Source organism: Aquarana catesbeiana, linkage group LG04 (assembly GCF_042186555.1).
Source record: "Aquarana catesbeiana isolate 2022-GZ linkage group LG04, ASM4218655v1, whole genome shotgun sequence".
NCBI classification, from domain to species: domain Eukaryota; kingdom Metazoa; phylum Chordata; class Amphibia; order Anura; family Ranidae; genus Aquarana; species Aquarana catesbeiana.
The window spans coordinates 376,053,783-376,061,428 of NC_133327.1; the positions used below are offsets into that span (position 1 = coordinate 376,053,783).

General features: G+C 46.7%; 1 pseudogene; it reads left to right on the forward strand.

Annotated features, from left to right (window-relative positions):
* The first annotated feature begins 5,123 nt into the window (after positions 1–5,123).
* LOC141141254 (guanidinoacetate N-methyltransferase A-like) lies at positions 5,124–6,596 on the forward strand (annotated as a pseudogene).
* Positions 6,597–7,646: the final 1,050 nt, after the last annotated feature.

The window sequence follows — 7,646 nt, forward strand, 5'->3', positions numbered from 1 at the left end:
TTGTGCTGTGAGAGAAGATATGTGGGCAGCTGGGCGGCAGTTCTGAAACAATACCTGCTAGTTCTCACAGCTCTGGGGGAGACCAGCCTGAAGGGGGAGGCATAATTGGTGGGTGAGTCTTCCACACCCAGAACAGCCCCCCTGTCTCCCCTCCCCCTCTCTCCCCGCTCTCCTCCACCCCCTTTCTTCCCCCTCCCCTTCCTTCTTTTCCTTCCCCTCTCTTCATCCCTTTCACCCTCCTCTCTCACCTCCCTCTCTCTCTGTCTCTTTCTCATTCTCTACCTAATTCTTTCTCTTCCTCTCAATTCCTCCTTCTTGCTCTCCCTCATTCTCTCCCTCAGTCTCCCTCCATTGTTCTCTCTCTCCCTCTCCCCCTCTCTCTCCCCCTCCTCCTCCCTCTCCTCCTCCATCTCTCATTCTCTCTCTCCCTCATTTTTTCTCTCCCCCTCCCTCCCTCGTTCTCGCTCCCTCTCCCCCTCCCTCTCCACCTCCCCCTCCCTCTCCCCCCCTCTCTCATTCTCTCTCCCTCGTTCTCTCTCTCGCTCATACTCTCTCCCCGCTCTCTCTCCCATCTCTCTCTCCCTCATTCTCTCTCTCTTTCCCCGTTCTCACCCTCCCTCATTCTCTCTCCCCCTCATTCTCTCTCTTCCCCTCTCTCTCTCTCTCTCTGTCTCCCCCTCTCTCTCTCTCTCTCAAGCTGTCTCTCTCTCCCCTCCATCTTTCATTCTCTCTCGCTCCCTCATTCTCTCTCTCCCTCGTTCTCTCTCTCCCTCTTTCTCTCTCTCCCTCGTTCTCTCCCTCCCTCGTTCTCTCTTTCCCCCTCGTTCTCTCTCTCTCCCAATTCTCTCTCAATCTCTCTCTCGTTTGCTCTCTCTCCCATGTTCTCTCTCTCTCTTTCCCTATCTCTCTGTCTCCCCCTCTCTCTCTCTCTCTCAAGCTGTCTCTCTCTCCCCTCCATCTTTCATTATCTCTCGCTCCCTCATTCTTTCTCTCCCTCATTCTCTCTCTCTCCCTCATTCTCTCCCCTCCCTCTCTCTCTCTGTCTCTTTCTCATTCTCTACCTAATTCTTTCTCTTCCTCTCAATTCCTCCTTCTTGCTCTCCCTCATTCTCTCCCTCCCTTGTTCTCTCTCTTGCTCTCCCTCTCCCCCTCCCTCTCCCCCTATTCCTCCTCCCTCTCCTCCCCCCTCTCTCATTCTCTCTCCCTCGTTCTCTCTCTCGCTCATACTCTCTCCCCCGCTCTCTCTCCCATCTCTCTCTCCCTCATTCTCTACCCCCCACTCTCTCTCCCATCTCTCTCTCCCTCATTCTCTCTCACCTCCTCATTCTCTCTCCCCCACTCTCTCTCCCATCTCTCTCTCCCTCTTTCTCTACCCCCCACTCTCTCTCCCATCTCTCTCTCCCTCATTCTCTCTCTCCTCCTCATTCTCTCTCCCCCACTCTCTCTCCCATCTCTCTCTCCCTCATTCTCTCTCCCCCACTCTCTCTCCCACCTTTCTCTCCCTCATTCTCTCTCTCTTTCCCCGTTCTCACCCTCCCTCATTCTCTCTCACCTCCTCATTCTCTCTCCCCCACTCTCTCTCCCATCTCTCTCTCCCTCATTCTCTCTCTCTTTCCCCGTTCTCACCCTCCCTCATTCTCTCTCACCTCCTCACTCTCTCTCCCCCTCATTCTCTCTCTTCCCCTCTCTCTCTATCTCTGTCTCCCCCTCTCTCTCTCTCAAGCTGTCTCTCTCTCCCCTCCATCTTTCATTCTCTCTCGCTCCCTCATTCTCTCTCTCCCTCCCTCATTCTCTCCCTCCCTCGTTCTCTCTTTCCCCCTCGTTCTCTCTCTCCCAATTCTCTCTCAATCTCTCTCTCGTTCGCTCTCTCTCCCATGTTCTCTCTCTCTCTTCCCCTATCTCTCTGTCTCCCCCTCTCTCTCTCTCTCAAGCTGTCTCTCTCTCCCCTCCATCTTTCATTCTCTCTCGCTCCCTCATTCTCTCTCTCTCCATCATTCTCTCCCTCCCTCTCTCCCACCCTCTCTCCCTCCCTCTCTCCCTCCTACGTTCTCTCTCTCCCCCTTGTTCTCTCTCTCCCAATTCTCTCTCAATGTCTCTCTCTCTCTCTCTCTCTCGTTCGCTCTCTCTCTCCAATGTTCTCTCTCTCTCTTTCCCTCTCTCTTCCTTGTTCTTTCCGTCCCATGTTCTCTCTCTCCCCTTCATTTTCTCCCTCATTTGTTCTCTCTCTCCCCCTCATTCTCTCATGCCCCCATTCTCTCACCCCCTCTCTCTCATTCTTTCTCTCCCTCTCTCTATCAGTTGCTCCCTCCCTCATTCTCTCTCCCCCCTCTCTCTCATTCTCTCTCTCCCTCCCTCATTCACTCTCTCTCCCATGTTCTCTCTCTCCCTCTGTCTCTCGTTCTCCCTCTCTCTCCCTTGTTCTCTCCCTCCCTCGTTCTCTCTCTTCCTTTTTCTCTCCCTCCCTCGTTCTCTCCCCCTCATTCTCTCCCTCCCCCTCATTCTCTCCCTCCCACTTGTTCTCTTCCTCCCTCATTCTCTCTCTCCCCCTCATTCTCTCTTCCTCATTCTCTTTCTCCCCGTCATTCTCTCTCTCCCTCATTCTCTCTCTACCCCTCGTTCTCTCTCTCTCTCTCTCTCCCCCCTCTCTCTCTCTCTCTCTTGCTCTCTCACCCTCTCTCTCTCTTAAGCTGTCTCTCTCTCTCCCCTCCATCTTTCATTCTCTCTCGCCCCCTCATTCTCTCTCTCCCTCGTTCTCTCCCTCCCTCATTCTCTCCCTCCCTCGTTCTCTCTCTCCCCCTCGTTCTCTCTCTCCCAATTCTCTCTCGATCCCTCTCTCTCGTTCGCTCTCTCTCCCATGTTCTCTCTCTCTCTTCCCCCCTCTCTGTCTCCCCCTCTCTCTCTCTCAATCTGTCTCTCTCTCTCCCCTCCATCTTTCATTCTCTCTCACGCCCTCATTCTCTCTCTCCTTCATTCTCTCCCTCCCTCGTTCTCTCCCTCCCTCGTTCTCTCTCTCCCCTCGTTCTCTCTCCCAATTCTCTCTCAATCTTTCTCTCTCTCTCGTTCGCTCTCTCCCCCATGTTCTCTCTCTCTCTTTCCCTCTCTCTTCCTTGTTCTTTCCGTCCCCTGTTCTCTCTCTCCCCTTCATTTTCTCCCTCATTTGTTCTCTCTCTCCCCCTCATTCTCATGCCCCCATTCTCTCACCCCCTCTCTCTCATTCTTTCTCTCCCTCTCTCTCTCAGTTGCTCCCTCCCTCATTTTCTCTCCCCCTCTCTCTCATTCTCTCTCTCCCTCTCTCATTCACTCTCTCTCCCATGTTCTCTCTCCCTCTGTCTCTCGTTCTCCCTCTCTCTCCCTCGTTCTCTCCCTCCCTCGTTCTCTCTCTCCCCCTCGTTCTCTCTCTCCCAATTCTCTCTCAATCTCTCTCTCTCGTTCGCTCCCTCTCCCATGTTCTCTCTTTCTCTTCCCCTCTCTCTCTCTGTCTCCCCCTCTCTCTCTCTCAAGCTGTCTCTCTCTCTCCCCTCCATCTTTCATTCTCTCTCCCTCCCTCGTTCTTTCCCTCCCTCGTTCTCTCTCTCCCCCTCGTTCTCTCTCCCAATTCTCTCTCAATCTCTGTGCAGTGTGGTGCAATTTTAGCCTATTCAAAATGAATGGGCTGAAATCACACCACACAGAATCACATGTGAAACGCACAGGAATGCACAGGGCGTTCCTGTGCCATTCATGTACAGGCATGATGTGAACTGATCCTTAGTTTGTCTCAACTGCCAGGTGCCTGTAGCCAGTGACGAGAAGTAGGGCATTTAGTAGGGCATTTAGTGGCAGTTCAGCACAGCTCAGGGAGGGGGGGGGGGCGGCAAAATGCACCTTCGCCTGTGTAGACAAAAATTATTGCACTGGCCCTAATTATTGCTATGAGCAGAGAAAATAATTTAAGTTTTACACTTTGCTTAGTGAAGACAGTTATACTATGCCAGAGTGTGTGAAAATTATGATAAATATGGATTGGCCTTGATCTGTTTCTGTGAGCCGGGTTTCAGCTTGTGCTGCTTAATATGTGAAAAGCACATGAAGAAACAAGGTCAGCGCAGCAGTGTCTTTGGAAGTAAGCCAAAAACACACTTACCTTTACATACACATTCCGCCTTTAATGTGGCATTTTTTTTATAGCACTCCTGTAATTTACAGTAAGAAGATCTAAAATCAATGTGCTCTTTACCGCATGCAGCCCAAGATTTTCCCTAGACCCAAAGTTTTCTCAACATTTAACAGCGCTGAAAATATCAAAGTGTTCATGTTCAACGCAGTCAAAGTATTTCTAAAGACTGATTTTATTTCACTTGGAAAAAAAAAAATACTCTTACAGCTGTGCAATTGAAATCTTTTTTGATCGCTAAAGAACATTTCAAACATTGTCAGACCAGGTTATTCTTTTGCTTAATTTTTCTACATATCTTGCCATCTCAAGGATTTCTCAGTAATGACCAAAATGCTAGCTGTGCAGACTGAGGACAGTGGAGCTCAATAACTGAAGAAATAGAGACAAGTCACTAAGTTTAGTACATAAGGTGAAGCCGTGTTTACTTTAATCATCCGTTCATGTGCATGCAAACATCACATTTTTTTCTTCATTTCCAGTGCACATGATTCAGTATCTAGAGCGAAAACCGTTTTACCTTAGTTACTAAGCTAAGTGAACATTCACCTAAGTCAACAGCCTCTATGCATTGACTATATTATTAGCCTGATATACTCGAAAACATAAACTTCCAGTCTGGGCCAGTTCTGACATTTCTCTCATACATATTAAACTCAGCATTGTTTGCAAGCATTTACTTAGAACCCCCAAACATTATATATTTTCTGAAGGCAGAGGCCCTGAAAAATAAAATGGCGGTAGTTACAATTTTTTTATGTTGCACGATATTTGTGCAGCCATTTATCAAACGCAACTTTTAAGTAAAAGATACACTTTAATAAATTTAAGTGCAGGCAAGCACAATATAATACCAAATTCTGATAACATATCATAGGTGATGTTATGCTGAATAAATAAATACATAATATGCACCCGCTCTGCATTCTGCTCTGTTCTCCTGTTAGCTGCCTGATCTGAACTCCCAACCATGTCCTCAGATAATATATTCACAGAGGGGGAGAACTGCAAGGCTGAGTGGTACAGTGCATCTATTGGAATTCATTGTTCATGTATTTTTGTAGAACAACTACATCAGCCAGTAGATGGCAGTGTTTATAAGCTTTTAGCTGCATCAATAGTTAAACTCTATGTCTTTTCTCTGACAATAAATTTTCTGTTTCCTGTCTGCAGTTAAAGTGTTACTAAACCCACAACAGTAAAATCAGTCTGCATATGCAGTAAATCATGCTTATTATGCTCACTGTGTAACGTAGGGGGTTAATCCTCTCCATTTTGTAAAAAGGCTGTATGATCCTGTCTTCTCTGATCTTTCCCTTCTTCTACTGTCCCCAATTCATCTGCTGATAGTGCAGAGCCATTTGAGGCACTCTGCACATTCTCAGTTTGGTGTGTCTTGCTGGAGGGTGTTTATTTTATTTGGGAGGGTGCATGTGATCAGCACAGGGCCAATCAGCACTGTCCAGACAGAAAGTCAAGGGTCATGCAACCTCATAGGACAGTCAAAGGAGAATGAAAACTCCTCCTACCATCTTTAACTAGTGCTCGGCCAGACACTGATAGAAGTCACAAAACTGCTATATACTGCTGATGATAAAAGGTATTTAGCAGTTTACTAAAATTATTGCATTTACATGTTCTGTGTACTGTTGGAGACCAGATATAGTGAATGCAGGGCCCTGGGTTTAGTAACACTTTAAGCAGCAAACCCCATGTGGACTGTGCGCTGTCTGCTTTGTAGGGCTATATACAGAATTTCTAACAAGGGTACAATGAGGCTGACATCCATCTGGAGATCCTGGGCTAACCGGCTATGGAAAGGTCAGAGATCCCTTAAATGCACAGCCTGACTGTAGTAGCTGCTAGTAAAGGAGGATGAGTACTAGATATTGGTTTTGGCATGGGAATAGCAGCCACTATGGTGGAAGAGTATAATATAGAGGAACACTGGATAATAGAATGCAATGATGGAGTATTCCAGCGGTTACAGGAATGGGGAAAACACAAAAAACATAAGATCGTCCCACTGAAGGGGCTTTGAGAAGTTGTAGTGCCAACATTACCAGATGGACACTTTGATGGAATTCTCTATGACACATACCCTTTCTTTGAAGAGACATGGCATATAAATCAATTCAACTTTATTAAGGGTCATGCACATTGCCTTCTCAAGTCAGAAGTTGTCCTCACGTATTGTAACCTGACGTCTTGAGGAGAGTTACTGAAGACCGAATACACAGACATTAACAAAATGTTGTCAGTGAGTGCAAATGGCTGGCAGCCTGGGGGAGAGAGGATGTCTTCTCATTACAAAGCTGGGTGTAATCATTTTGGGGAAGGAGTAGTATCTACATTTTTCAGGAGGGATTCAGTCCATTACCGTGGTACTGATATTTTCATTCTTAAATCCAGCCTCCAGAAGCTGAAGCTCACTGTCAGCTGACATCACAAGACTGGTCCAGGCTCGGGCAAAGATTGCGACCATATATCCGCCAACATGCCTGGTGGGCCGCTGAGAGTCTGAGCCTGCCACTCCTGCCCATCCACAGCCCAGCACTCCAGTGAGCAAGATCTCTGTTCAAGGAGCTGTCATGACCGAGTGATCAGTGGTGTTAGATTGCTTGGTTCTCAGCAGGGACCGCCCATGAAAGCTTGTGGAGTGGCTGTGTTAGAACCGGTGACAGCTTCAAGGCAGTCCACTTGCCTTCCACTGAGCAGCAGCTCAGTATAGAAACTATAGAAAAACAACCTATACAATAAATACAAAGTAACAAGTGACTATTTGTTCCTGTCAATGGTATGTCCCTCAATAATACTTCTTGAGTCAGAGGGAGATTGGAGGAAGATGACCTCAAGCAGCCCCTCAACATAAAGGTAGTTCCAGTAACCATGTTCAAGTATATGCAAGCAACATGGCAATTTCTCACTACTGTGGGCCATTTGTATGGGAGGACCACCCGAGTTTTAGAGTGGTATTGGTAGTCCCAAAAAAATCTAGCATATCCTTTGGGGCCTGTGAGGTTCAGCTTTAATGGAGTGGCAGAATAGGCTGTTACTTACTATTGGCTGTATAGTGGAAATAACCATCTGACTCAGCGAAACAAGGTGAGGATAGAAAGTTCATTATTTTGTTCCATCAGTACTAGACATTCCACCAATCATTTAACCAATCTGCACCTAAAAGGTTAAAAGTTTTTGTTTTAGTAGTAGAAAATATGTTACCTTTTGATTTCCCACACTTGTCTCATTCCTTTTTCCCCCAAAAAAACATAGTAATAGAAATGTAGGCAAAATGTATGTTTTGTAAAAGTATATAGTCTTTTTATGTTTAATTAAAATATTTACAACATTGACTGTTATTTCTTTTTTTTTTTTGTAAACTCTCCTTTAAATGTAAGTCTATACCACAAAACAAAGCCTATTGGGCATGCCCAGGCTTAGGTAATAACATAAAAAACAACATACAATAACAACCTAATACAAGGCAACCATT